Below are 22,646 nucleotides of genomic sequence, written 5' to 3'. Positions count from 1 at the left end.
ATAATTGCGTTGGAGAACAATAAAACAAGGAGAAGAAATTTTTTTTTTTTTTTTTTTTTTTTTTTTTTTTTTTTGAGACGGAGTCTCACACTGTTGCCCAGGTTGGAGTGCAGTGGCGCGATCTCGGCTCACTGCAAGCTCCGCCTCCTGGGTTCACGCCATTCTCCTGCCTCAGCCTCCTGAGTAGCTAGGACTACAGGCGCCCGCCACCGCGCCCGGCTAATTTTTTGTATTTTTAGTAGAGACGGGGTTTCACTGTGGTCTCGATCTCCTGACCTTGTGATCCGCCCGCCTCGGCCTCCCAAAGTGCTGGGATTACAGGCTTGAGCCACCGCGCCCGGCCAGGAGAAGAAATTTTAAAAGCCATTTTAAGTAGGGGGTATCATGAAGGCCTTACTGAAGGGACATTTGAATAAAGACTTAGAGGAGGTGGGCCAGGCACGGTGGCTCATGCCTCCCAGCACTCATTTGTTTATCTGTCTTGCCCAACAATACATCCCATAAAGGCTGAGATTTTTGTCTGGTATGTTCACAGATCTCTCTGCAGTGTCTGGCATAAGGCAGGAATCCAATAAGTAGTTGTCAACTGACTGACTGACTGACTGAATGAATGAATGAATGAATGAAGGGGTTCTTTGGAATCTCATCTTCCGGGAAGTCTATCACATTTATCCATTGCGGTAAAACTCACACATACTTCTATTTGCCAAAATCATATCACACTCTGTAAATTAACCAAAATTATTTTAAATGTGATGCTTGAAACGAAAACAAAGCTAGTGCTTACAGTATTTGCTATAGATATACTGTAAAAACTAACTAGTGGCTGACAACCACATGGGACAGTGCATCCACAAAGAGATGCTTCATTATGCCAGAGAAGAGCAAGAGCAGTTTGGGAGGTCAAGGCAGGCAGATCACGAGATCAGGAGATCGAGACACCCTGGCCAACATGGTGAAACCCCATATGTACTAAAAATGGAATAAAAATTAGCTGGGTGTGGTGGCATGTGCCTGTAATCCCAGCTACTCAGGAGGCTGAGGCAGGAGAATCACTTGAACCCGGGAGATGGAGATTGCAGTGAGCAGAGATCACACCACTGCACTCCAGCCTGGCAACAGAGTCAGACTCCATCTCAAAAACAAAAACAAAAACAAAAAGACAAAACAAAAAAAAAAACTTAGAGGAGGCAAGGAGGCTGACATTTGGGGAGAGAGTATTGTAGGCAGAAGGAGTGCATGTATGGAGACCATGAGGAAGTTCTCCTCCTGTAATAAGCCAAAGAGAGACTAGTGGGTGATAAGGTCAGTGAGAAAATGTACATTGTATGAAATTCTGTTAGGCCTTGAGGCATTGTAATTACTTTGCCTTTCATGATGAGGAAATGGGGGAAGCCATTAGAGGATTTTGAACAGGAAAGTGACTGCCATGAGTTATGTTTTAAATGATCACTCTAGCCCACATTTTGAGATGACGTGAAGGTGGAAGCCTTACTTCAATAAACCAAGACAGAAATAATGGTGGCTTAAACCAGAGTGGTGTAATACGGTTGGTAAAATGAGAGACTCAAGTTATATTTAGAGCATGGAGTCTTCTAATCATAGAATCTAGTGATGAGTTGGAAGTGGCTTTGAGAGAGAAGGAAAAGCATCAAGAATGACTTCAAACATTTGGCCTCCATATACTATTAAATGGACTGGAGAATATTAGAGGAGGAAAAGATTTAGTGGGGAGAGAGTAGAGGTGAAGATTAGGATAATCACTTTGCATGTATTAAGTTTGAAATGTCTATTATGCCTTGAGGAGTAATAGACATTTCAAACGTAATATATGCAAATATTGTATAGATAATAGGATATATAAATCTAGAATTCAGGGGAGAGGTCAAGGCTATGGATAAAAATCCAGAGTCATCTTCATTTATCTGTATCAATAGTATTGATGAAATCACTAAAGGAGTAAATTTATACACAAAAGAGAAGGTTCAAAGACTAACCTGGGACACCCCAACATTAAGGGGTTAGTAAGATGAAATGGAAAAGAGAACTTCACAAGAGAGTCCCAGTGAGGTCAGAAGAAAATCACCAGTGAGTGGCATGCTTGAATGTAATGAAGATGGTAGGTTAAGAAGGAGAATGTGATCAACTGTGTTAAATAGTGCTGACAGTTCAAGTAAGAGGAGGGTGGAGAACTGACATTAGACTGAGCAATGTGGAGTTTGTTGATGGCCTTAAGGGGAGCACTTTTGGCAGAATTGTGGAGCAAAACTTTTGGAGTGAGTTAGAGAGAGAATGAGATGAACTGGAGATCAGAGAGAATACACAACGATAGAAATAACAAATATTATCATAATAGACTAAAGGTATTATAGCTAGCTTTAAAGATAATTTTTATGTTCATCGCTTTTTTTGACATGATGGCAGTTTCTAGACTTGCTAGAAGACCTTGCTATTGAACATTTTATGAATTAGCATACATATTACTGTATCACTAATTTGTGTTTTTAATATTGTGATAACTATGTCAAGTTAATTGAAGTTACAGTCCTATATTTTCATTTATGCATTTAAAAACATTGTTCTCAGAAAGGATCCTTGTGATTAACTAGTAGTCCTTAGCAAAAGACTACTAGTTTTACGGTCACTCTCAAGATTTCTATAGATCCTCTCCATCTCCTTCTATCCTTTATCAACACTGTCACTATTCTTAAACCTACCCTCCCCACTTTACTAAGGGCACCCACAAAGTGGAATTAAAACTGAAGTTACTATCCACCATAGATCCTATACGATTCTGTTGTGTTCTGTATTTCCCCCTTAAAATTTTATTTTGGAATATTATGCTATGAGGAGATGCTTGCAAATTTAAATGAACCTTCCAATAACTTTCAGAATGTCAAAGATGGAATATGTTCACAATATTTGATTCAATTAACAAATGCCTTCTGTTTTTCTCTTGTAGTCATTTATGAATAATTAACTTGTATTTTCATGCTACATATTATCTGAGAAAAGATCATTGTAATTAGTAATTAGTTCTCTAAAACTTTTTGAAGTTCTTAACTACTTCTGTTTTGCTGTAGGGTTTCAAATGAGGCAAATTGAAAAATTCAATCAGACTTAGCTGGTATTTTCTATACAACATCTGGTTTGACAGCTAGCTCTGTAGTCAAGCTTATAAATCAAAATGAAGCTGACTTGGAAGTGATATAGAAATGCAAAAATGCTCCATGATTTTTGTAGGAGATTTGTGATCATTTTTTATGTTAACGTAATTGAACTAGAAATAAACTGCTGTATTTTAAATTCTACACATTTTCATTGTGAAAATGGTTTTATTATAATCGCTTTATGAAAAATAAAGTTATCTGCAGAGAGATAAGGCAGAGAGCTTGGGGAAAGAGGAGAGAAAGAAATATTTTTAGGGAGTCTGCTAGAGATGAAAAAAAAATGTTTCAAATAGCTATGAGGGTCAATACGGGAAACTTACATACCTGGCTTGAAGAGACTTCTGAAAGGAAACAATTATAAACTCAGTACAGACTAGCCTTGTAGCAGGATCTGTTGTTTGAGATGTTGCCAAGTCATGCTTAGAAACTTAGACATAGGAGTATAGATGTGGGGGGAGTCTTGAGATTGGAGACTTTGCCAAACGACTTTGGTAGAAGAAGATGGGGCTAAGAAAGAGAAAAGAAAGATAGCAGTTTGTGTCACCAAAGTTTCTTACTTTTGAGCTTCTGGTAGGATAGATAGAAAATTAAAGCTAGGAAAGGAAAGAAAGGTGTGCTAAGAAATTAGGATGAGCTCAAGAAATTAGAGATTACAATGAGGGACAAGTAAGTTCAGTTGCACTAAGAGTAGAATGGGGGCATTGGCACAAATGAGGTTGTGGAAAGTTAGACCTGAAAGTAGTTGTAGAAATCATCTACTTTCACTGCTTCATTTTCCAGATTTCCCAGAGAGGTTAATTCTCTTTCCCAAGCTCATGGAAATAACCAGGGGCAAAGCCCTTAGAACTCAGGGGACTCTCAACCTTTGCATATTAGAGTTAGAACTCTCAACTTTTGCATGTTTTTGTTCTCTTGGCCCAACTGCTGCAGAAGTGGAAAGAATGATAATCCTGACTCCTCTTAATAACATAAATGATTTAAAGAAACATCCCATTATTTTTATTGGGCATGAGGATTGAAACAGGAATAAAAATAGAAATCCTGTCTTGGTTTCTAGCTCAAAGAGTTCCCCGATCATCAAGCCAGGCAGTTGGATGCTCTGGAAGTTTTCCCTGAGAATGCTACCATTATCACTGAAGATTTGAGAACATGAAATTCTGTAGAGAGGAAGAGGTTTTGAAAAGAATAAAAGATTGTCAAAAAGTTGAATCTACTGCATTAGGACACTAAGCCAACTTCTGCTGTAAGCTTTTGCCCTGAGTCTGAGGGTGTAAAATAGCAGCAGACTGAAGTGGGTAATTATCACTTTTTTTCAACATCTACCCTGTGGATACCAGTGCTTGGCAGGACCTGTGCAATAGGGATGTGTATAATTAAGAGAGAAGGGTCTGTAGCAAGGCTGTGGGGAGGAGATAATTCATTTACACTCTCTGTCCCTATGTCCAAACAGAAGCATAACTGCCTGGACAAGTTAAATGATATCTGACCTATAAAGGGAGCTTACATGAACCTCCCATTTATCATGTATCTTGAAAGTGCATTTTAAACCTCAAACCTTAGCTCTCCCCATTTTAATTCCCTTCTTTCTTCTTTGAACAGCCATGTTTGGAGGATCTCAAAATGCAAGAGTGTGAGAATCAAAATTAGGATAGTTTGCCCCAGGAGTAGTAGGATAGAGAGAGTTCCTTTGTCAAATTTGGCTCTGGTGCTGGAATTTTAACATGTGTTATTGGCTCCGGGGATTATGTTCTGTTTCCGGCTGAGTGAAAGCTTGCTTTGCTTTTGTTTTCTGTAAGTATTTAATAAAATGGCAGGATTCGCTTACTTGCTTATTGACTTCTTTTGCCTGGGAAACATGCAAATTCTGAACCCAGCTGCACATTTGTGACGAAGAGATAGCTAATAATCTGAGCTATATGCCATTTTTTTTTTAAAAAAAGCTTTTTTTTAATTTTTCTACAAGGGCAGAACTATAGTACACAAAGTTAAGCCTTTTAGAGACTGAGTTTAAATCTGCTTTCTATTAATAGCTTTCAAGAGGTTTTCTAAATAACCTTTAGTTTTTTTTGTTTTTGTTTTTGTTTTTTGTTTTTTACAAGAAAGCAGGTGGAGGAAAAAAAGTCCTGTGGTTTGTTAACCAGTAAATGCTAAGTTGCTAAATCTGCCTGTTTTAAATAAATCAGTTGGGTCAATTAGAGTATTTATTTTCTTCCTTTCTCTATTATTCAATATTTACAAATGATACTAGAGATGGGTTAAACTTCTGAGACTATCTGGCTCAGATTCTTAATGTTCTGGAAGCTGGTACTGAAGGTCAGCAAGGATAAATGATCAAAATTGCATAGTTTGTGTGTTCAATAACTGCTTTTGGCCCCTCTAGTTCTATGTACCCTTCCTCTGTACCCTGCTCCAGGCCACAGAGGCTCACCTTTATGAAATGCTTCAGAGGGTTCTCTTACTGCTTCTGGTTGCATTTGGCCATATGTAGAGTTCATATGCATAAGTCCAGGTGGCAGAAGGAGAGAGAAAGGAGAACTCTAATTTATCTGGCTCCCTCCATGCCTAGTTTAGTAGTGGCTGCAATGCTGGCGACCATCTCTTCTAAGCACACTTTTCAGCAGTTCTAGCAAATTTTCTCCCTTGTCTTCTGCCTTAGGATGGTGGTGGCATCCTGCTGATGCTCTCCTCGTGTTTCACCATCCTTGCCAGCTCCCCCTAAGTCTGCCTACATTTTTGCAAAGGTTTGCTGGATTAACTTTCTTGAGTCACTCCTTTTGAGTGTGTCATCTGTTTCCTGACAGAATCCAGACTGGCACAGCTCTGGTAAGCACCAGTGATGGGACTGGGACCCAGGACTCTTTACCCTATTCTAACATCCTTCCCACTATGCCCAAGACTATAAGAAAACTTTGTAATCTTCCTTCAGGATCATACACACACACACACACACACACACACACACACACACACACACACACACACACATATTCTGGATATATTTCTTCTAAAGTATTTTTTACTTGTCTCTCATTTCTACTGTGAAAGAAATGTATTCTTTCATTTTAATAAATGAGCAAATAGTAAATTTAGGATAAAATGATAATAAAAGATTACATCTCACTTCTTTTGATTTACTTGGTGAAGCCAGACTGTGGGAGATATCTTTGAAAAAGTTGGTCCTGTTGACCAAGAAAGAAAACATTACACTAAAGGCTTCACATAACCTGTTTATTCTCTGTTTCCCACCAGGAGATGGTGTGTCAGGAAATGTGTGATAGATACATGTCATGAATTTAATTTAGACAGAGCTAGGTAGCATTATGGCTGTTTGTCCACTTTTTCCTTTTGAATTATCTTCTATGTTCCTTGGTTTTATTACCACTACTTTTCTTTCCCCAAAGCAAAGCCATTAGGCATTCTTTTTGCTGTGCGCTTATTACATAATTTCCTCAAAAAACTTCTAAACTCTTTTTGTCCTGTAGGAGGATGGAGCCCTTGCCTGATCTCCTAAGGGTTAGGATTAAACGGGATATTGGTTACTGTTGAGCCTGTCACTGCATCAGTTTTCTGGCTTCTCTTAGAGTGTGATTTGCCAAATTCAGTTGAAGTCAGTTAAGCAACCACTTTGGAAAAATACAGATGCATTTTAAACACAGCCAGAGTACTGAGATTTACTCTGCAGGAAAACAGAGCAACAAGTAAAAATAATAAGAGGACTTAATTTCACTCTGAAATGACAGCATTATGCCTTTTGACTATTGACTTTTTGCAGAGAACATTTCACTGGAGGGAAATGACAGCTCTTACCAGCTGCCTGCAAAGCTTGCCTCCTCCTTGCTGAGGAGTAGAAATAATGTAATTATTGTTTATTGCCTGGATGACAATAACTTCCTAAGATTCTCAGCCCAAACTCTGCAAGCCAGTTAACTCTGGATATCAGTTGGTTTTATAGGGTCAGTACATTAACATGATAGCAAGCAATGCCTACTCATTAAGGCCCAATTTACTCTCACTTCCCTTGGGAAGAATCCCCTCTGCTCCCAAAACTCTTATTGGTGGTTTTTCAAACCTTAGTAAGCTTGAGAATCATCTGCTGGGTCTGGCTTACTGAAACACATCCTAGAGTTGCACCAGACAGCCACTGGCCTATCCATTGCCTTTGTGTTAATTAGAAAAGGAGGAAGTCTTTGGGCAGATGCAGCCCCCACATGTAGGAAATAAGAAGGCTAACAAGCAAGAAGGTTGTTCTTCCTTGGGCAGTCAGGTACCTTTGCAAAATGCACAAGAGCAAAACCAAATGCCACAGCTCTGGGGTCTTAATATTTTTATCAGCTTCTGCAGAATTCCCTTAGAGGCTCTGCAAGTTAGATTTGAGCACCCCTTTCTGGCAGGGCACTACTGCATGACCAGAATGACTAAATTCTGCCTAAGCAAATTTCCAAATGCCATGTTGTAGTGTCACTAGAGAAAGATACCGCCCCCCCCCCCCCGTCAGATCTTGGTGATGAAGGTGAGACACAATGGGCTCCAAGAATATGAAATCCCTCATCTGTGGAGGCAGAAATACTAGGGGAATGGGTGATGTTTATACCATCAACGAAGAAACTCTTGTAACCTAGGGTTTTCAAATTACAGAAGAGGAAGAACAATGGAGGCTGATCTCCAATTTGTGACAGAGTCTAGCGAGGTGGCCTCAGTGTTGCTCTTATAAATTCTAATTCCCAGAAGTCATGTAGTTATATGTCTATCCACATATCCATTCATCCACTAACATTTATTGAGTGTCTACTCTGTGCCAGCTGTTATGAGAGGCAATGAGGAAAACTGGAATTAATGTAGGCTTTGGAACCAGATATGTGCCTAAATTCTGACTCCCTCAAATTCTTAGATACATACTCTCATGCAAGATTATGAACTTTACTGACTTGGCATTGTCATTTGGAATGTATTTTATCACCTACATCATAGGGTGATTGTGAAATCATTTCTATAGTGCCTACTGGGCTTGGTACATGGTGAATAATCAATAATTGATGGATATTATTCAGAGGCATGATATAATGATACCACAAAGTAATCATTGTCTTTTTTTCCCTATTCTGTATTGATGATCTATGTATATAACATCCATTTTCCTGTCTTATATTGTACATGACTCAGAATAAATGGATCTTTTCAGGGAAACAATACTCAGAGTAAGATTAGAAAATACCAAAGGCATCTAGGAAAAGTTTCTTACTTTTCAGAGGTTAGAGGAAGTCTTCCTAATATTTTGTTGTTTAGCATGTATTATGTGATAAGAAATTTGGAAAGACTTTGATAATGCTATATATGTTAATGTACTCCAATGTTTTCCAAAGGATGTTTACATCTAGTATCTTGGTACTTTTCCTGATTGAGATCTGGGCTTATTACTTCCATTTCATATATGAGAAAACTGCACAAAATTACATTACAAGCCAATGACAGTGCTTAGGCCAGAATCCACAGCTCTCGATCTAGTCCAGTAATTTGTCTACTCTTAGCACAAGGCCTATAATAATCAGCCTTTTGTGGGAAGGCCTTGAATAATTCAGCAATTAAAAAAACAAAAAGTAGCAGTCAATTCTGCCAAGGAAGGGTATACCTGGGCTGTGATAGTTTCTCAGGAAATCAGTTAACATTTTGAGGGCTGCTAGCACATTGAATTTTAATTCAAATTTATCTAAAAATAATTTTCAATTGACTTAAAACTTCATTTTCCTTCTGTTGACAATTTGACATAATTTTAACTGAAGCTAATTTTATGTATTATATTCATCCACTGGGCATGACCAGTGCCTACAGTTTGCCCTAAGAGGTCAGCATTAATATTGTAATCCACGTGAATGATACCTTGCAGGACTGTGTAGTATACAACATGCTCTCCTATACGTGGTAGCCTTGCCTTTGCCTGAATGTGGTCACTCACATTATTTTAGCTATTTTAAGGGTTTTTGTTTCTCCTCTGTAGTCACTGAGGAGCTCTGCAAAAGGAACTCAAGAAGCAGCAACCTTGATTTTTAAATTAGTTTAACTAGACATAGAACAAATTTAAGGTAAGTTTCAAATATATTGTTTACAACATGATTCACATTTGTCTGTCAAATACTATATGGTTATACTCAATTTATAAATTCAGATACTGAAATGTATTAAGAAAAATCTATATATTTCAAATTTCATACTAGAAACTTTATTTTAAATAAATATCTTATGTTTAGGAGAGGCTGGATTTATTGACTAGTAGAGGCGTAAATTTTATTTTTGACCAGCATTTTAAGTTAGGGATAATGATGTATATATCCAGAATGGAAATTACAGCTAATATTTGCAAGCACTTACTATACACCAGCTCTGTTCTAATTATTTTGTATTTCAAAACTTCTGTGATAGTCTTAACAACCTTTTGAAATAGATTTTATTATTATCCTGATTTTATAGCAGAGGAAATGAAGGTTCAGAATGGACGGGTTATTTTTCCAAGGTCACACAGCTCTTCTGGTTGAGATTTGAGCTGACGAGTGTCTGTAGGTCCTGGCCTACAAAGCCTTGGGCTAATTTTTTAAAAAATAAAACCTATATCATCTAATATTATCTTAGGAGGACAATATCCACATGTCATAAAACATGTCAGAAGTACAACCTGGATGATATCTATTTTAAGTTTCAAGAATAAAATTATTGTGTAGGAAGCAGATGAAATTCTCTAAGCAATATTTATTTATTTTATTATTTTCATGAGGGAATGTATCTTTGAAGTTTTTGTCTATCTTAGAAACAAACAAAAACCCATGAGTCATAACTAACTATGGTGTGCCAGTAAGCCTGTTTTAAGGAAAGAGTCTTTCTGGAAGAACATGATGGTATGACTTATTCTTTGTTGGGAAAGTACAGAACAAAAATGTAATGTAATCATCACCATTTGATCAAAATATGGAAAATCTTAAAATAAACCTCCTTGATTCATGTATTCATTTTCAACTCTCTCATTTCAGACAACTGGCAGGGAGCATTTACTAGGGAATATTTTTGTCTTTAATAACTTGAATTATTGGTGGGGGCACACAAAGACAATTAGTGACTTCCTTCTTCATAAGAATTACTTTTCTGTGATATCAGAAATGATATACTGGACTGATTTGTATGTTGCTTACACAAAAGTCAGAAAGATCTTGAGAGAACTAAGTTATCAGCCCATCAGCGAGGCTCAACTGGGTCAAGTTTATGATTAAGATAACAGAGGTCAGACCTGAATAGAAACTTCCACTTCTTTTTGCTGATTGGTTTCTCTGTACACTAGAGTTGTTTCTCAGTAGACTCTGTTTTCCTCAGTGGAAGGTAAAGAACATAGTGGGAATCATATTAATAGTTCCAGTTTTTTGAAAACTACCTGGAGGTCTTCTGTGGAAGTATTTCAAAGGATACCATGCATTCTGAACGGCTAGATGACTCCTGTGCTGGCTTTTGACTCTTAACTAACCAGGGAAGAACCTGTTTTTGTATCAGGCTTATCTTTAAATTGTTGAAATTATATAATAAATTATAAGCAGGGGACCGGGCGCGGTGGCTCACGCCTGTAATCCCAGCACTTTGGGAGGCCGAGGCGGGTGGATCACAAGGTCAGGAGATCGAGACCACGGTGAAACCCCGTCTCTACTAAAAATACAAAAAATGAGCCGGGCGCGGTGGCGGGCGCCTGTAGTCCCAGCTACTCGGGAGGCTGAGGCAGGAGAATGGCGTGAACCCAGGAGGCGGAGCTTGCAGTGAGCCGAGATCGCGCCGCTGCTCTCCAGCTTGGGCGAGAGAGCGAGACTCCGTCTCAAAAAAAAAAAAGAAAAAAAAAATTATAAGCAGGGCTAATTTTCAAAATATTTAACAACTAGTAGGACATAAGCACTAACCAAGCAGAAGAGTCCCTGGCTGTAAATAATGGATACACTCATAATAATTGCAAGTCAGGTTATAAAGGAAAATGGATTTTCAGAGAGATCCTCAATTTACCTGACTGTGGCAATGTCAACTTAGCATTAATTGATTTATCTACTATGATGGCCTATATTGCTTAAGTAGTACATAACCATGAAGCACATGCATGTGTGTATGCGTTCATGCACACACACGCACACAAACACACACACACACACACAAATATGCACACAGTTAATTTTTCCAATGGATATGATATCCTAATGTCATCAAAAGAAAAACAAAAGGGCATACCCTGAATCATCTCTAAGGCCCTTTGAAGCTTAAATAATTTACTTTCTGGCTGCTACAGATGTGTTGCTTATGTCTTTTGTCTCTGAAGATTTGATTTTACCTCCTCGTGAGCATGAAATGTAGTAGCTCTTAGCTTGAGTATAAAAGTGACATCTGTCCCTTTTCAAAGCTTCAGAACTTTTATATGCATCTGGGAAGCTTTGTCCCCTGCATAGTTTCAATTACAATGAGTATTCTTTTCATTTTGGATCTTAGCAAAGACTTTTGCCACTGTGTGGCGGTTTGACAGCTGCTGTACACCCCTCCAGTGGTGGCTGACGTGATTTCTACACCTGTCTTATGCTTAAAAATATTGGGGGGAGGAAATGGACCCAGCATGCTGGAAAATATTGACTTGTTTCCCATATTATGCTTAGCTGCTAAAAGTCACGGATCTGGAATGAGAGGAAAGCCAGCCAATTCATCAGCGTCACTAGCTCCCTCCCTGAAATGTGCTCTGTTTATCTAAACAGTTCTGAGACAGGGTCTTATGTCCATTAAAGATGAAGGTTCAGTGTTATTTTAGGGCTAGACTTGGAGATGGGCTCTCTGAAAAATGTAAACAACTTCATCAGGCCAGGTGAGATGAGCCTATCTTTGTATGCATCCCCTACCTCTACTTTCTGTCTTCTAGATGCCTTTCCAGTGTAGTATTAAATGTTTCACTTGGTAAAATAAATATTCTGAACAAAGAGCAGGTCAAGTAATCCAGTTTCCTTTTTGGGAAAAAAATAAATCACATTCAGGATTAATGGAGAGGAACAAAAGCCAATAGCGTGGTTAAGAACTTGGATTCAGGAGCAAGAAAGACTTGGGTTCACATTCCATTTCCTGCCCTATCTCTGTGATCTTCAATATATTACTTAAAATTTCTATGGCTCAGTTTCCCTATCTGGAATATGAGTAAATAGTACCTATCTCATAGATTTGTCCTAAGAATTCAATACGTTAAGGGACACATTATTGCAATGCCTCAAACATAGTAAGCCATTTAAAAGATATGGTGTTGGCTGGGCACGGAGGCTCACGCCTGTAATCCCAGCCCTTTGGGAGGCAGAGGCAGATGGGTCATCTGAGGTCAGGAGTTCGAGACCAGCCTGGCTAACATGGTGAAACCCTGTCTCTACTAAAAATACAAAAATTAGCCGAGAGTGGTGGCACGTGCCTATAATCCCAGCTACTCAGGAGGCTGAGGCAGGAGAATCGCTTAAACCTGGGAGGCAGAAGTTGCAGTGAGCCAAGATCATGCTGCTCCAGCACTCCAGCCTGGGCGACAGAGTGAGACTCTGTCTTAAAAAAAAAAAAAAAAAAAAAAAGTGACCAGGCATGGTGGCTCACGCCTGTAATCCCAGCTCTTTGGGAGGCCAAGGTGGGCGGATCACAAGGTCAGGAGTTTGAGACCAGCCTGACCAACATGGTGAAAAAAATTAGCCAGGCCTAGTGGCGTGCGCTTATAATCCCAGGTACTCAGGAGGCTGAGAAAGGAGAATCGCTTGAGCCTGGGAGGCGGAGATTGCAGTGAGCTGAGATAGCACTACTGCACTCCAACCTGGGCGACAGAGCAAGACTCCGTCTCAAAAAACAAAACAAAAAACAAACAAAAAAGGGACGCGGTGTGTGTGTGTGTGTGTGTGTGTGTGTGTGTATTTAACGTTACGGAAAAAGCTGGCAGTAGGCTTGTGATATATACTGTGCAGCAAGGCAAAATGACTTGTCTTATATTTAAATAAGCATACCATCTATTCAGAGGAAATCTAGCATTCAGAGGGAGTTTCTGCACAGTGACAAGAGAAGTGCTGAATCCAACAGATCAGAATTCAAATTCTGTCTCGTATGATTACACATCAATTCCTTTAGCTATAAAATGGGTTAAAAGACCAACCTCCCTGCACTGTGCAAAGCCTCTAAAAGCTCTCTCTATGACCCTCACACAGTGTGGCCCTTATATGAACTCATAATGTTTTGTTTTTGTAAGGATTAAATGGTTGCAGCTGAGTAAATGCTTTGCATGTAGCTACTAAGGTTGCTTATAATTCAGGAGTAATTTTATACTTTACAGGATGATGCTTTTATATTTCTAATGGTTCTTTTGCTGTATGGAGCCATTCACATAACTGAAAATGGTAACCATTTATTAAAAATATTTGAAATATATTAAGTGCAATGTTTTATGATATGAACTAAATCTCAAATCTCATATATTTTTTGACAAAGATAGAGAAATAAGGATCTTTTGTTTAATATACTAGAGTCTCATGAGACTCTCACAAGTGTGACATTCATGTATTCACATATGATTCTTTAAACAGACATTTATTAAACATATAGTATATCTCAAAGCCTGCCTTAAGCATGTTTAGGATACAAAAAAAAATGTAAGATGTTTTTCCTTCCTATAAAATTTCCCTGAAAGGAAGATAATTATAGATGTAAGTAAATATAATTCAAGTTAGAAAATTTTAATGACTGTAGAAGTAAAATAATAGTAATATACAATTAGAGTTGAATGGGGAAGAAAAATGCTATTGGTTGTATCAGAAAATAGTTTATGTAAGAGTTAAATTTGGTTATAAAATATAATTTGTCAAAAAGCAATGTTCTAGGCAGAAGAAACAATTCGAGCAAATTAGAGATAGGCTCTGAAGGAGACGTTCAAAGAATGGCAAATTGTGGTTTTGTTGGAGCATATTGGTATTAAGAGTAATTGCATAGAGAAACAGAAAGACTAGGTTGAGTCCAGATTGTGTTAAGTCATGGGGAGATGTTAGGAGTTTCTGAGCTGTGAAGTGACAAGTTTTCTATTCAATGTCTGGCTTTGGGCCCATGATTCTGAACCACTCAGAAATCTAGTAAAATGCTTTCCCATTTCATAGTTACAGTATCCATTCCTCTCTGCACACATGGTTAGAATCACAAAACATGTGAGAAAGCTGTCCTTTTATGTGTGCATTGGGCACACAAGCCCTGTGAAGTTGGAGGCTGCTGCCCCTGTCTAGCAAGTCTGCTGGTATTTGCCAAGCATAAGCAAATGGACTTTAATTTTCACATACTATGAGCATTTGAAACATATATAGTGGTACTTAAATCACATTTAATCCTATACTCACTGCAGAATGGACGTTTTCAACCTACTAGGTCCTAATTTTCATATTGGCCATAGTGATTTTTTTTTTTTTTTTTGAGATGGAGTTTCGTTCTTGTTGCCCAGGATGGAGTTCAATGGTGCCATCTTGGCTCACTGCAACCTCCGCCTCATGTGTTCAAGCAATTCTCCTGCCTCAGCCTCCCAAGTAGCTGGGATTACAGGCATGCGCCAACACGCCTGGCTAATTCTGTATTTTTTTAGTAGAGACAGGGTTTCTCCATGTTGGTCAGGCTGGTCTCCAACTCCCGACTTCAGGTGATTCGCCTGCCTCGGCCTCCCAGAGTGCTGGGATTACAGGCAGGAGCCACCGCACCTGGTCTGGACATAGTGATTTTTAAAGGGGATGTTTATCATAATATTTCCACAACTAATAGTTTCTCAGTAAATTTATTACTGATTTGGCAAAATATGTATTTGAATAAATACAAATCACAGAAATTTGACTGCATTCTTTCATATTACTGAATGGCTCCATTGAACACCTTCGGAATGTTATCAATGCACATTATAAATATTTGCTAATGTTTGACAATAAATTTGTTATATTTGTTTGCAAGATTACATGCTTTTTCCAGAGTCTCCTAATCAAATAGCTTTAACAGCAAAGAAAAAAAGGATACAATTATAATTTATCTGATCTGGAATTATATCTTTGATCTCAAAATTAATACAAAGCCTGATTAAGAGATCCACACTTGACACCTTCCCCTCCTCTCTTTTACTGAAAAGAACATTTCACTGAAGTATTGTATTGAACTGCTTTATGTTATGATTTATGGGTTCTCATTGAGTTTCTGGGATTTTTTTAACTTCATTTTTAATAGCAGGATCATAGAAATGAAGGGCACAAATATCAGATTTTTATCATTTAATATGTTCAATTTCATCAGTTTGTGTGATTGCATATGTGGGTTACCAGTCCAGGATGGAACACCCCCATCTCATTGTGGTATTCTTCCTGAAGATACAAATTTTATAAAGAAAATGAGCCATGCTATATCTTATGGTTAAGCTCCATAAATCAATGACTCTTAGATAAGTAATACATTAATCAAATCTTCCCAAGTAGATCTTTAATTGAGAGCATTGAAAATAAGAATCGGCCAGTAGTCACAAAGTATCATATAACACATGTAGTAACAGGTCTGCTCTCTTAAAAACGCATCTCCATGTTGTTGCACAAGTGCATTTATCTTTTATCCTATCCTTGATCTAGGTATTTCCTAGATATTCTCCCATTCTGTCCATTTTGCTTGTTGGAAAATATCTTTGGTCAATGCATTCAGAAAGGCTTTATTAAAACATTCTTTGTACATGGTACTACGTTATACGATGCCTCAAGTACCAGGTTTTTCAGTCTATCTGATCACAGTTCACCAAGGGGGCATAATGTGAGAACTATAAGAAAAGCCCTCTCCCTAAAATACACAGTCATGCACCACATAACAATGTTTTGGCCAAGGAGGGACTACATATATGATGGTGATCCCATAAGTAATAATATTGTATTTTTATCCTACCTCTTCTATGTTTAAATATGTGTAGATACACAAATACTTACCATTGTGTTACAAATGCCTACAGTATTCTGTACAGTAACAAGCTATACAAGTAAGTTCCTAGCCTAAGAGCAATAGCCTATACCATATAGCCTAGGTGTGTAGTAGACTATGTCATCTGGGTTTATGTAAGTACACTCTGTGATGTTCACACAATGACAAAATTGCCTAATGATGCATTTCTCAGAACCTATTCCTGTCGCTAAGCGCCACATGACTGCATATTCCTTCCTTGGCCAGCCTGACTTAGTGCCAGTAATTAAAATTTTTTCTTTAACAAATAGTATATTTCACTGAATTAATCTATATTTTTCCTAAATTTATCATGATTAGAAAAAGAAAAAGAAATATTTGAAAACAGAACAAAAGAAAAAGTATGTGAAACCAAGGGTGAGAAAGGTAGGCCAAAAATACAAATTATAAAGTTCTAGAAAATTAGTCTCTGGAAACTTATTAGTATTTGTCTCTGATACTTTTTGATATTTTCGGCAGGGGAGGGGGAGACAGAGTGAGAGAGGGTGGGAGAGACAAAGAGGGCAGGCTCAGTTGCTTAAATAACAACATATTTTAAAATAGTTATGTAGAAGAAGCAGAACCATTCCCCTTTCCCCATGGACCCTCATAAAGAAAATACTTTGTGATATAGTGAAATGGTAATTTCACTAATGTTCTAATAGTAAAACCAGCTTTGAGTGTGATAGTTATGTTTCTCAGAGTCATTTAATACAGTGGGACCTCATAACAACTCAATAAATGCATCTGTACAAGATACCCCATTACAAAGTAATCAGAGAGTAATTGGTCCTCCAAGTTACAACACTGTCCTGGGGCCATACCTTGGAAAGATAAAGATTTAGGCATGAACTCCTTGGTGTAAAGTAATTTATCCAAGTGTTTTTTAATACAATCTTTAGGGCGGGCTTTCTAATTTGAAGGCCAGAGACAGAAGGCTCCCCTGGAGAGATTAAGTAAAAGTCAGGGATTTGGGGCTGAAAACAAGGGCAATTTAAAAAGATGATTACCTCAGTGTCTTTCTCGGAGCTGGTTGTGTACATAGCTAGATTTAAAAAGTGCAAAATATTCTAAGATTAAGATTTACTAGCGCCAAGAAAAAAGACTGTCGGAAATTTTTCATTAGCAATTCCTGAGTCATTCATGCTGTGGAATACATGAGACAAGAAGTTTATCAAGAACTTCCAAGTACATATATAGATCCATCGTTTGAATAAAAGAGGGATTAATTCTATGTGTGTGAATGGGTGTGGTGGGGAGAGAAAATGGGGAGGGACAGAGATGAGAAAAGTGTAGTTCTACAACTACACTCAAGAATATAGATGAATCTTATAAAACATGATGTCAAATGAGAAAAAAGTGAGACTCAAAGGTACATACTTTAGGACTGCATTTATGTAAAGTACCCAAACAGATAAATCTACCCTATGCTGTTACAGGTAACAGTAGTGGTTACCTTGGGGATGGGAATAGTGATTGGAAGAACTAGAGGGGGCTTTGAAGCACTGCTGATGTGTTCTGTTTCTTAATCTGTATCGGAGAACATGAGTGTGCTCAGTTATTCTTTGAGCTGTACATTGACCATAGGTGCACTTTTCTCTATATATATTACATGTCAACAAAAAGTTTTTGTTTAAACTCTACAAACATCTGTCACATATTAAAATATTGCTAACTTAATTATGCTTCTGCTATCCTTTCTCAACTTTCCAGCATGCAGGTGAAAATGTGATCACTATTTCCAGAGAACAAGATAATTATCATTGGATTTCAATTCTTTCCCTCTCTACTTTCTCACAGAATTAATTATCCAGCAGAGTGCAGGCATACCTCATTTATTGTACTGCATTTTATTGCACTTTGCAGATATTACAATTTTACAAACTGAAGTTTTGTGTCAACCCTATTTCAAGCAAGTCTATGAGCTCCATTTTTGAACCGCATGTGCTCAATTCATGTCTCTGTGTTACATTTTGTTAATTATTGCCACATCTTTAAACATTTGCATTATTATTATATCTATTATGGTGATCTGTGATCCGTGATGTTTGATGTTACTACTGTAATTGTTTTGGGGTCTTGCAAACTGCAACCATAAAAGATGACAAACTTAATCAATAAATATGTCCTGACTACTTCACTGACCAGCCATCCTCTATTTCTCTCCCTTACTGTAGGCCTCCCTATTCCCTGAGACACATCAAAGTTGAAATTCCACCCACCCATTAATAACCCTACAGTGGTCTCTAAGTGTTCAAGTAAAAGAAAGTCACGTTTATCCCACTTGAAATCAAAAGATTAAAATGATAAAGCTTAATGAGGAAGGCATGTTGAAAGCTGAAATAGGTTGAAAGCTAGACCTCTTGTGCCAAACAGTTAGCCAAGTTGTTAATGGAAATGAAATGTTCTTGAAGAAAATGAAAAGTGCTACTCCAGTGAACACATGAATGATAAGAAACCAAAACAGACTTATTGCTGATATGGAGAAAATTTTAGTGGTCTGGAGAGAAGATCAAACCATCCACAATATTCCCTTTAAGTCAAAGCCTAATCCAGTGTATAACCCTAGCTCCTTTCAACTCTACAAAGGCTGAAAGAAGGGAGGAAGCTGCAGAAGAAAAAGTTGAAGGTAGAAGAGGTTGGTTCATGAGGTTTACAGAAAGAAGCCATCTTCATAACATAAAAATGCAAAGTAAAACAGCACAACACTTGAAGTGCAAGTGATGACGTAAAAGCCGCAGCAAGTTATTCAGAAGATCTAGCTAAGATAATTGATGAAGGTGGCTACACTAAACCACAGAACTTTAACTTACACTAAATTATCTTCTAGTGGAAAAAGATGCCATCTAGGACTCTCATAGCTAGAGAGGAGAAGTCAATGCCTGGCCTCAAAGCTCCAAAGAACAAGCTGAGTCTCTTGTTAGAGGCTAGTGCAGCTGGTGACTTTAAGTTGAAGCCAGTGCTCATTACCATTCTGAAAGTCCTAGGGCCCTTAAGAATGGTGCTAAATCGACTCTGCCTGTGCAATGTAAATGGAACAGCAAAGCCTGTGTGATAGCACATGTGTTTATAGCATGCTTTACTGGACATTTTAAGCCTTCTGTTGAGTTCTAGTGCTAAAAAAAGATCCCTTTCAAAGTATTACTGCTCATTGGTAATGCATCTGGTCACCCAAGAGCTCTGATGGACATGTACATGGAGATTAATGTTGTTTTCAGGACTGCTAACAAAGCATCCATTCTGCAGCCTATGAATCAAGGAATAATTTTGACTTTCAAATCATATTATTTAAGAAATATCTTTTATAAGTCTCTTGCTGCCTTGAATAATAATTCCTTTGATGGATCTGGGCAAAGTAAATTGAAAAGCTTTAAGGTAAGAGTCACCATTCTAAATGTTGCTAAGAACATTCGTGATTCATGAGAGGAGGTCAAAACATCAACATTAAGAGGAGTTAGGAAGAAGTTAATTCCAACCCTCATGGATGACTTTGAGGGGTTCAAGACTTCAGTGGAGGAAGTAACTGAAGATGTGGTGGAAATAGGGGAACTAGAATTAGAGATAGAGTGCGAAGATGGAATGGAATTGCTGCAACCTCATAATCAAACTTGAATGGATGAGGTGTTGCTGCTTATGGATGAATGGAGAACGTAGTCTCTTGAGATAAAATCTCCTCCCTGTTGTGAACATTGTTGAAATAATAATGTTGAAATGATTTAGGATATTCCATAAACTTATAAACTTATTTGATAAAGCAGTGGCAGAGTTTGAGAGGATTGACTTCAATTTTGAAAGAAGTTCTACTGTGAGTAAAATGCTATCAAATGACACCACATGCTATACAGAAATCTTTCATGAAAGAGTCAATCAATGCAGCAGACGTTCTTGTTATCTTATTTTCAGAAATTGCCACAGGTACCTCAACTTTCAGCAACCACCACCCTGATCTGTCTGCAGCCATCAACATCAAGGAAAGACCCTATACCAGCAAAAAGATTACAACCCTCTAAAGGATCGAACACTTTTTAGCAATAAAGTATTTTTAAATTATAAGCACATTGTTCCTTTGACTTAGTGCTACTGAACACTTAATAGACGACAATACAGCATAAACACAGCTTTTATATTCACTAGGAAACCAAAAAATTTGTGTGACTCATTGTGATATGCATTTTATGGTGGGGTTCTGGAACCAAACCTGAAATATCTCTGAGGTATGCCTGTATTTGTTTTCCCCTGCTGTACAAAAGTACAAAACTGTGTTTAAGTAGCATGTTTAATTCTTGATGCCATTATTACCACATAGCATCTTTATATTGTTATACAAAATGCCTCGCCCTGAGGGTTTCTCAAGGCTGTGCTTAGTGTTAACTGGAAGCCCATGCTAATACTGAAAAGAAAAGGGGGGCTGGTGGATTTGGGATCAGGGTCTAGATAGGCTTCCCAGGATTTCAGAAAAAAAAATTAGAACAGGAAAGAGTATCTTGAAGATACTCCATAAAAAGACAGTATTTTTGAGTGGTATAGTCAGTTTCTAATTTAAGAGTAATTTCTCTCTCACATGTGTTGAAGTGTAAAAAAAAAATCTAATAAGATTTAACACTTCAAAGTCATTAACTAATTAACTAATGAATCCACACAACAGCTCTATGAGGTTTGTGTTAAATATCTACCATTTCACAGATCTTGTGTCATTTAGAAACTCTTCTAGCTTTTTTCGTCTCTGCTCTTTTCAAAGTCTTTAAAAAGAATGAATTATTTTCATGTCTTCAGTGAAGGACATGTATCAAATCTGTCTCTTGAGAAAATTCAACGCTTTGTGAAGTAAATTTCCAAAACCAGTCAAATAACTCAGTGATTTTCCTACTAATATGACTCCAAATTTCTAATATCCTTTGCCTTCTATTTTATTTTGTTTGCCCTGAGAAGAAAGAAAAATCAACATATGTGCCTGCACATAATAGGTGCTCAATAAATGCCCATTGGAATTCTTCCTTTGTAACTCTTTGAATAATTTGCTTTTGCTTAATTTAGCCATCATTTCACAGACTGTATTGGAAGTTTTAAAAACAGAAATGTTGATATTGTGTTTTCTTCCTTCAAATGCCTAAATTATTTTACACTAGAAATGTATTAGTTACTAAGTTATCAGGCCATTTTAATTTACTGTAATAACATTAGCAAACTCTCTTGAGTGCTGAGTATGGGAAAGTGTGATATGTCCATGTTTGGGATAGAGAAAGGAAAGAGAGAATGAGAAAGTGAAGAGGGAGAAAAAAGGGAAAGAGAGACACACATGCACACACACAGACACACACACACACACACAGAAAGACAGACATTATGGCAATGTTTTAAAGAGAGATTTGTAGGATAATGCAACCAATTCCTCAAGTAATGTTTATGAAATGAAAATGATGTTGAATTACTAGAAAAAACACAATACTAACAACAGCATTTTTCTGTTGTGTTGCTGAACAACATTGTTACAGAGGAATACGTAATACAGCAAGTCCATTAAAGGATATTAATAGAGGGCTTTCGAATTGCTGGTAGATCCTTTTCAGATTTGATTTAATAATGATTGGTAAGCGTCAAGGACGTTTAACCATTTTTGATGTATTGCAAACTTGGCAATTTATGTGTTTAATGTGAGAATGTCCACTTCACCACTTGAATCAACTTGCTGCATTGTGAAAATATCTAGCAAACGACAGGAGAAAACGAACTTTTATTGAGCATCTGCTGTGCCTGCAAACATCTTATCTCAGTTTATCCTCAAAATTGTGCTGGGACATGAAGTATTGTTCCCATTTTACAGATGAGGAAACTGATGCCATGCCATGCTACCAGGCTAACCACAAACTGCACCCCAGGTTTATTTAACTTCAGGTCTAGTCGATTCAAAGTCTGCGATCTCCCTCCTATACCATGCAATGAAACTGAGTCTTCCACGAACAGACTTAATTTGAATACCTTTAAAACTCTGACAGAGCATCTATCTTAAAGTGGTTTTTCAGGTATTCATATGTATATGCTGATGTACTGATATAATAAGAAACTTGGATATAAGAACCTCTTTTGTCATTTTTTGCTTTTGTCTTCTAAAATATCATTTGTGTGCTCCCTCTTTCAGCCACACTCAGCTCACGCGGCTTGAATTCTGGCTGGCACGGGCAGTGCGGTCAAGGCTGCAGCTGTTAGCATCCCCTCCTCCCATGCTCATCATGAGTTCTGCAAATGAGCCCTGCAGACTGATATTGCGTTCTGCAGTTTATTTGACAAATAGCTTTTGTGGCCTTTGATTTTTTCAGATCACTTATAAATTCTAGCAACAGACAGGTTGTTTGTCAGATTCAAATTCCATACGTTTGAAAGGAAAGAGGTGAAGATTCCTGTGTTCAAAGTGGACTCTAACCTGAAGATTTATTTGTAAATTTTTCTTAAAACTACCTTGAGAGAAACCCAAGATATTCTCCT

General features: G+C 37.7%; 2 protein-coding genes and 1 long non-coding RNA gene across 23 annotated transcripts in view; 1 reads left to right on the top strand and 2 right to left on the bottom strand.

The window, feature by feature from the left end:
• The window catches only part of LOC105466141 (catenin alpha 3), a 1,883,635-nt gene that overhangs the window by 835,085 nt on the left and 1,025,904 nt on the right, over nt 1-22,646 (top strand). The window lies entirely within an intron of this gene.
• Nucleotides 1-22,646, bottom strand: part of LOC105466138 (leucine rich repeat transmembrane neuronal 3) — a 184,204-nt gene that overhangs the window by 146,103 nt on the left and 15,455 nt on the right. The gene's annotated exons all lie outside the window — the stretch shown is intronic.
• Nucleotides 1-22,646, bottom strand: part of LOC139356010 (uncharacterized) — a 93,874-nt gene that overhangs the window by 58,196 nt on the left and 13,032 nt on the right. The window contains exon 1 of the long non-coding RNA XR_011607357.1: nt 1-22,646. This exon is cut by the window's left edge and continues 47,619 nt beyond it; it is cut by the window's right edge and continues 13,032 nt beyond it. This is a non-coding gene — a long non-coding RNA (uncharacterized lncRNA).

The sequence above is a fragment of the Macaca nemestrina genome, chromosome 9 (genome assembly GCF_043159975.1).
Source record: "Macaca nemestrina isolate mMacNem1 chromosome 9, mMacNem.hap1, whole genome shotgun sequence".
Lineage (NCBI taxonomy): Eukaryota > Metazoa > Chordata > Mammalia > Primates > Cercopithecidae > Macaca > Macaca nemestrina.
This window is presented reverse-complemented; position numbering and strand designations above follow the sequence as displayed.